Source organism: Euphorbia lathyris, chromosome 3 (assembly GCF_963576675.1).
Source record: "Euphorbia lathyris chromosome 3, ddEupLath1.1, whole genome shotgun sequence".
NCBI lineage: Eukaryota > Viridiplantae > Streptophyta > Magnoliopsida > Malpighiales > Euphorbiaceae > Euphorbia > Euphorbia lathyris.
The window spans coordinates 2,924,466-2,933,077 of NC_088912.1; the positions used below are offsets into that span (position 1 = coordinate 2,924,466).

An 8,612-nucleotide genomic window follows, 5' to 3' on the forward strand; every position below is an offset into this window, starting at 1 on the left:
AGTTTTCATATAAAAATCAATGTAACCCCATGATGTTATAGTCTGGTAAAATTAAATAGAAAATCGTTAACAATAGTATACACTGTTTTTTTTTTTAAATCAGCATCTCTCAACAATAATAGCACAGTCTGAGGTCATTAAAATTTATTTCACAATCTTTTTTGTTTCATTTAATCCCTGTTGATTTCGGCAAAGCCAACTAGCAGAGATAATGCGATGATCGAATTAAATTCCTTCCATAAAAAACGAACTTACATATATAGACAAATAATCTGATTTTACACTTTCCTATTACACGACCTAAAAAGATGTCAATAGCTCACAAAAGCAAGGAAACCAGCCAGTAGGAGTGAAGGATGGTTCTCTCCCAATGAGAAACTAAATGGTACAATTTTTCTCCTAATGTTAGGGGCTAAGAGCACTTTTTCCCCTAATATTTACAAGTTGAATCAATTTGAGAATAAGGGTCAAAGATCACCCACATGAATCCGTGCTTCAATTTGGGATTTAAGGAAATTTTTTGAAAATGGTAAAACAAGATTTAAAACATTCATTCCCCTCCAATTTGGGTTTAAGGAAAATTCACCGAACCTTTTCATCCCACCATACTACTTAATTACACCTCAAATCATCAACTTACACTTTACCCTTAGTTTTTGTTCTCTAATATTCTCACCGCCCCCCTCACTCCCTTCCTTTACCTCCGGTCAACGTTTCGCACTTCTCGGCTGCAACATGGCACATAATCCGATGAGCTTGTTTTTTGCGATTGCAATATTGTTCTTTAGAATTCGTCGTGATGCTATCGATCTAGAAAATCGGGAGGTTGATGGTCGGGTAGCTGAAGTATGTTTTGCCAATCTATGGCAACTTCAGCTACCCGAGCATCAACCTCCTGATTTTCCAGATCGATAGCAGCACGACGAATTCTAAACAACCATATTGCAATTGCAAAAAACAAACTCATCAGATTATGTGCCATGTTGCAGCCGAGAAGTGCGAAAGATCGACCGTAGGTAAACAGAGGGACTGAGGGGGACGGTGAGAATATTAGAGAAGAAATACTAAGGGTAAAGTGTAAGTTGATGATTTGAGGTGTAATTAAGTAGTATGGTGGGAGGATAAGGTTCGGTGAGTTTTCCTTAAACCCAAATTGGAGGGGAATGAATGTTTTAAATCTTGTTTTTACCAAAACTTTCCTTAAATCCCAAATTGAAGGGAGGATTTAGGTAGGTGATCTTTGACCATTATTCTCAAATTGATTCAACTTTTAAATATTACTGGTAAAAGTGCTCTTTGGTGTTAACATTAAGGGTAAAATATAAAAAATTTGGCAAGATAAAGTCGAATTCAAAAAACTTATAACTAAATAAATATCTAGTAAAAATGGGAGCAATGCTGGAATATTACTTGGAGTATCTGCTTCTTCATGCTTTTGTTTCTTCAACTCCACCTCTATTGAAGTAACAAAATTTGCACCCAAATACCCATAGTTAACTTTCAAATTGTTGTCCATGCCAAGAATAATTTCAGTACACACATCTTTATGGGCATCTAAAACCAGCTCCTTTAGGGTTTGCTGATTCAGACCTTCATGTTGTTGCTTTTCCACAGTCATCTGTATTCTTGCTCTCTCATAGCAACCTATTAGATGTCTCTAAATTGGCATTCTCCACGTTCTCTCTCTTCCATTGCAGCCTCCTTCAGAAAGACTTGATTTATATCAGTAGAGACATCCATAGTTTTCAAACCATTAGAAGCCAATGAAAATGGAAAAATATCCATAAAAATATCCATAGTTTTCAAATTCTTGCTCCTTCAGTTACACGTGTATCTTCCGTATCCTCTACACGCATCTATGTTATGCACCCGTCTGTCAGAACATGTTGTGAACCTCCACCTGCATCCAAATCTGATTTTTAATTCAAAGTATAAAACATCAAGTAGAACAAGTAAACTAATTAAAGAATCATAACAATTCTAATCAATAAACATTTCATGAATGGAAAAATAAAAATAAAAAACCAATTGAAGGGCTACACTACATTTGGCAAGTACTTTCTAGTTGCTATTTAGTCTGTCTGTAATTGCTATATAGGCAGAAAAGTTCCCACTATAGTTCAATTGCATCCTAACAAATAAACTCTCGGCCTAACAAATAAATAGCATATTAACTTGGTAGCAAATATTACCATATAAACTAGTTAGAAAAGTTGAACTTTCCCAGGTTCTTCTTGAGATGATTAAATCAGAATCAAGTGAACCGTAAATGAATTAGCTTGCAAGTTCAATATGATGAAGTTTCTTTATCAAGTTCTTAGTGTATAAATACAATAACTTACATTTATCAAACATAATCTCTCGTTAACCCATGTCACCCCATCATGGTTCCTCATATGAGTGTACACAAACAGCACATATGCATTTAGGTAGATCCAATACAAGAGTCTGCAACATATGTATGGCATCGCACATAAAAAAAAACAAGTATATATAATTTTCATAAACTGTTGAATCGCTTCCATGTGCACCAGCTCTAATTATTCAAGTCCATAGTATACATTCTTGCTCATCATATTGCACAGTTGCAGTTCTCTATTACATTTTTCCCTAAATCCCTAAACAAGCTGGCAATTTTTCACCATTAATTTTTCAATCATATTAGTTATAACTATTACTCTTGTCTCTATTAGGGCCAATATATATAAACAAAAGGATAATTCATCTTTGGTCCCCAAATTTGTCATGATCCCTCTAACTTTGAAAATAATTGATTAGCCAAAGTGACATGATTAACTCTATAAGTCCTACATGGCAGAGATAGTGGAGATTTGGACAAGTTAAAGCATGCATCACTCTAAGTAAATTTAGGGTGACCAATGTCACTCAATTTAAGATTAGTGAGCCAATAGACCACTTTAAGCAATTTTAAGTAGTTAAAAGGTCATTTTTAAAGTTCCGAGGGCAACCTCTCTTTTATGGCCAACTTAGAAGAATTAAGTATGTATTAGCCTTAAACATAACCTTTAAGAATATACTGTGACCATGGTATTAAGACTAGAACATCAAATCTAAACAGAGTGTGAAAATAGGTATGAGGACTAGACAACTTAGTCTAAAGGTAAGTTCCTCCAGCTCGGGATTCCTAGGATATCTTTCAAAATAAAACTCAACTGTGAAAAGCTCAAGAAAAGTGAAGTAAGCATGAGTTTTCTCTAGGAAACTAAAATATGAAGTATCTACCACTCCCACAAGTAGACCATTTTAGCAAGTTGTGAAAATGAAAACACAATAAATATTTAACAAAGAACGCCTCAAAATAAAATTGAAGGTTAGGGGTTCCAAGAGAGAATGAAACTTTTTTGGTATTTTTAAAACTTACTGAAACTTTTAAGGACAACCAATGTATTTTAAACCTCACCCAGCACCCCAGATTCCCAGCAATAATGTCTAATAGTTCACAAACTTTTAAACCAAGATTTATTACAATGTCCTATTGAATTTAATGAAGAGTGCATAATAAAACACAATGAGTCCAAACGGAAACCAAGATGAATCACTTATAAACAATGAATCATACCAAAGTTGCTGAGTTGGTCTAAGGTTTCCTGGCCAATGGAATGCTCCAACTTCAGCAGCTTCAGGACCCAGCAGCTATTCCACCCATTGCATCAACTTCAGACTTGCACAATAAAGCAAGATGCTGGAGTTCATAGTTAGTTAAAACAGCCTCAATCTACAAAATGTTGGAAAGTGTCAAACTCAGTTATAGGTTTCTTGACTGAGAATTTGAAGTTTTCCACGACCCATGTAGCCATTTCATTTCCATTTTCATTTTCAAGATTTATCCCACCACATGCCTTAACCTGTGCAGTCCCATTATTAGGCAGTGAAATCCCCCTTTCCCCTTTTGGCTTCAAGATCCGTAAGCCCTCCACACCAACCTACATACAATCACAAATAGCAAGAAGAGTCAAGGAGACAAAAGTAGATTATTGACCTAACATGACCTAAGTTTAGAATCATCAAGATGCTACTAAAAGATTAAGGGAATTACCTATGTTGTTGTGCTGTGACACCAACCATAGCACAATCAACCAACAATGGAAACAGAGTTGACTGAAACGCCTAGCCGTCGAATCCGAGAAGGAGAGTCATTGTCCGAGTTAAGAAACAAGGGCCGCCACCAATCGCATAAAAAGGAAGACCGGAAGAAATAAAGTTTGAGAGAGAGGGATTGTTAGATCTACCATTGGAGAGGAAAGAGGGAAAGAGGGAAAGAGAGAGATGGAACGTTGATTTAATTGGAACATCTGTTGAGCCATTTTTTTTGGAGAAGGTAAACCCTAATTTCACACAAAGGAGGAGAACAAGGCTAAAGTCGTGACAGATGTAAGGGCATTTATACAGGTGAGGAGATATTGAATTAGTGTCAGGCTTCATACAATTCTTCTCCCTTACTCTCACATTTTAACCTGCCAAACTATTATTTTTATTTTATTACTTTCAGTAACTCCTTAATTGAATGTAATTATATTTAATAACTCAATATTTTTATTTAATTACATGCAATAAATAGTATCATTTTTATCATTATTTTATTTTTCATAGACAAATAGTATATGGATAAGGTGTAAATTTTACATATATACCCTTAACATATAAAATAATCAAATTTTATCCGTAACATTTTTCAATAAAATCAATTTCTTCCATGCAAACAGAAAATTTGAAATTCAGATAGGATGCAAAAATACCTCTAATATTGATAGTTGTGAGCAATTTTGTCTCTAACGTATGGTGCAAGTACCTCTAAGATTGGCAGTAAAAAAAGCAATATTATTTTTAAAGTTGACAAGTTGGATCAATTTGAAAAATAATTGATCAAATTATTTTCTCTCTAGATATTTGTATGGGATCATTTAATTCATCATTGCAACAGAATTTTTGCTAGCTTTGATACTAGTTTATTGGAAGAAAAAAACAATAACTTGGGGGGGGGGGGTTTAATCGTGCAATGGTTACCCCAAAACAATCATGAATGGTGATAGTGCATAATATTAGAACAATTAAAATACCAGCATATTTAGTTCTCAATTAACCTTCCCCCTACACAAAATGTTGCATTGTCCTCAATGCAAGAGGAGATATGGGACGAAAGTATACTCAGCCGTCTGCGATATGCAAAGAAAACAGAAATAAAAACACCTTACCAGATAAAAGAATCCACACGGCGAGAGAAGGATTAAGCTTCGGTGACAGGAGAGGAGACTTCGTCCTCTCCCTTTTGCATCGGGGTCTCACCACCATTGTTCTTACCATCTGTAGGCTCGGGGAACAGGTTATTGGATGGGGATGGTGCTGCAGGAGTGCTTTGATACTAGTTTATTGGAAGAAAAAAAGAATATATATAAAAAATGAAAGAAAGAGAGGAAGAAACTTTTCTTAATTTATTTCTTTTTTAATTTCTGCTTCTATACTTTTAGCTTATACAAGATAACTATTTATAGCACATGAAATGTAACTATAACATGATAAAACTTAATAATTCTTAATGACTAATTAAGAATTTAACTTAACTTGTCATAACTTCTCATAAGTAAACTTAACTTCATATAACTTCTCATAAGTTATTCTAAAGTAATTTAAGTAACTCTAATATTTACAAGTTAATTTATTCTACTAACAATAAAATAAATAAATATTCTATTAATTATAAATTTATTATTTCAATAATTTCATTTTCTTAATGTAGATTCTATTTCTTTGCTTTCAATGGTTGACATTTTATCATTGTCTCTGGATCCATTTTAAATAAGAGAGTAAAGAGAGAAATAGTCTCAATGCAAAGCAATCTTTAATATCTTCTTTACTTGCCAATTGGGTATAGTTCAATTACTTTTAAAGGCTGACATTTTATCATTGTCTCAGGCTTAAAATTTTAGCCTATTTACTTGTTTAGGGTATACTTCCCAATGACTAATGAAATCATTGAAGTTGCATATCTTTCTAATAACAGATCGCTTGCTCTTGAGCTATGTTGTACGGAATTGACCGACACTAGAATATGTTAATTCTACAAAAAAAAAATATATAGAATAAAATCAGAAGTGGAATCAAAAAAGAAATTGAAAGGGAGGGGAAACAGAAGAAGAATTTTTGTTGCAACATAGCTCTTAACGTTTAAAAAGTGTCATGTAACTTCGGACATTCCGAAGTGGAAGCCGTAGATTATCTTTCAATTTTTTTTAAAAGAGTGTAATGTAAATGCAATTTGGTCCTTACTATAAATTGAGTATGTTGTATGAGAAACTGAATCCATGGTTTGGATAAGAATAAAAGCATTTGTGGTCATTAATCCCTTAAAGTAATTTTTAAGATAATAAAGTTTCCAAATATGTTAGTCGAAAGTATAAATTAGTCTCCTCTAAATTAGATAATCCTTTTCTTTTTAATTATGTTGTAAATTGATTGATAAAACCAATTTAACAACATGATGAACCAATCAATAAAACCAACTGTTCCAAACAAAAACTTTATCATTTTCCATTTAAATGTTTCAAATTTAACAGGTAGGAAGAACATGTTAACATAAACAACAAATTAGTAATTCTAAACCTAAACTTGCAAAGTCTTGTCATCCCTAATGCTAAAATACATGTAATAGGGTCGTTTTCGTTGGCGACCTTCTGCAACCAGTGCTAGAAAATTATGAACATATAAAGGTTGCATTACAAAGAATGAAGGATTTTAAGATTGAAATTGGAGATTGACAAGTGGTAGAGTAGGTTCCTTTGAATTGTTCTATTGAAAATGGGCTTCAAACCCCTGAAACAGAAGGCAAATACAATTTGCAACTAAACTTTAGAAATAAAGATCATGCAGTGGATAGTAATGGAGGTGATGAAAGTTGAGCAGACAGCAAATATATTATTGGCTGTCTGCTCAACTTTCATCACCTCCATTACTGTCCACTGCATGATCTTTATTTCTAAAATTTAGTTGCAAATTGTATTTGCCTTCTGTTTTTGTTTCTGTTTCAGGCTTTTGAACCTCATTTCCAGTAGAACAATTCAAAGGAACCTGACCTAATTGTTTCATCTTCAAACTATTCTTTACTCAATTTATCAAAACCTGAATCTAGAACCACAATTATGCAAAAACAAAGTTTATATTGAAAATGCCAGAAACAAGACAGGTTGAATATGGCATGAAAGCATACAAAGAGCTCATACTAGAAGAGTTGGACAGAAATAGGTTGGCACAAAATAATGCATCATTGTATTTAGGGTAAATAATTTATTAGTCCCCTAGTTTTTACCTAATACACTGTTTAGTTCTTCTATTTTGAAAAACACATTATAAGGTCCCTAGCTTTTGCCAAATTTAACCTGTTGGTCCTTTTGTCTATTTTTTTTAGACTTGTAACCGTTATATTTGGAACTACATGGTTAATATTGTTAAAAGATAGAGACCTTAAAATGTGTTTTTCAAAATAGGGCGACTAAACAGTGTAAGGGACTAATAAATTATTTACCCTTGTATTTAGTGCTTGAATACTCATGCATTATCCAATGACCATTATCACAATATCATTAGGAAATCCAAAAATCATCAAATTTTTGAACCCAAGTAAGATTTTGTGACCATCCTTAACCGGTTTTGCAACAGTCTATCTGTTCCAGGTGCCGCATCCAACTGTCCTTTTAATCATTTTACCGTTATTAGTCTTCTTCTTCAAGTCCATAAACACATAATGTATATGTTGCACATCTTTATCAAAAAGCAACCATGGCTCTTTATCATCAATAACTTTAATAGGGTAAAAAAAAAGGCAAGTTTTCTTTTTGAGGAAGAAATATTCTGAGAAATTCTTCATAGGTGGGACTGAATTGAAACCCAACAGGGAGAGCAATGTTGTTTTTCATTCTTCAAACTTTCTGTATCGATTTTTACGTAAGACAAAATTAATTAATCAATATGTAGAAGTCGCAAAAATATTTAAAGGTGGGCAAAATATTTTTATTTTCAAGATTTTTCTACATACAATAATACAAAGCCAATTTAAGAAGATGTAACTTACAATTCAGGGTTTGTTGATGATATTATAAACTCTAAACTGGCCGTAATCTAATAATCAACGGAAGTTTTTCAGTTTCCTGAAATGAATAAGAAATAAAAGGGTTAACTTTATACTATTTTTATATCGTTAGGGCTAAATTTACACTTCTTAAAAAAACATTACTGTCAATTTTGTATATTTCTTAATCAAGGATAGATATGAGGGCAATTGACTTTTTTTGGACAAGTTTCTAAAAATGGACGAGGTCGAACAACATATTAAGATCGATTCGAGCTTAACATTATGTTCAAGGTTGATTTATTTAAGAAATTATATAATAGTGAGTGTATGTTGTAACTAAATAAAAGGTCATGTATGTGTTTCATTCACTTGAATAAGTATGCTGCAACTAAATGATGGGTCATATGTCCTGTTTCATTCACTTGAATAAGTATGCTGCACTAAATAAAGGGTCATTTATTTTCTGGTGTGACTTGAATATACATATGCAATAGCATGCCAAAATTTGATGAGTGTCGAATTCACCAAA

At 33.0% G+C, this 8,612-nt stretch overlaps 1 long non-coding RNA gene across 1 annotated transcript; it reads right to left on the reverse strand.

The window, feature by feature from the left end:
* Positions 1-886: 886 nt before the first annotated feature.
* On the reverse strand, positions 887-4,370 carry LOC136224081 (uncharacterized). Its single transcript, XR_010686271.1, has 3 exons — positions 4,058-4,370; positions 3,581-3,944; positions 887-1,900 (listed from the first exon to the last, which is right to left on the reverse strand). It is a non-coding gene; the product is annotated as an uncharacterized lncRNA (long non-coding RNA).
* Between the last annotated feature and the right edge of the window lie 4,242 nt (positions 4,371-8,612).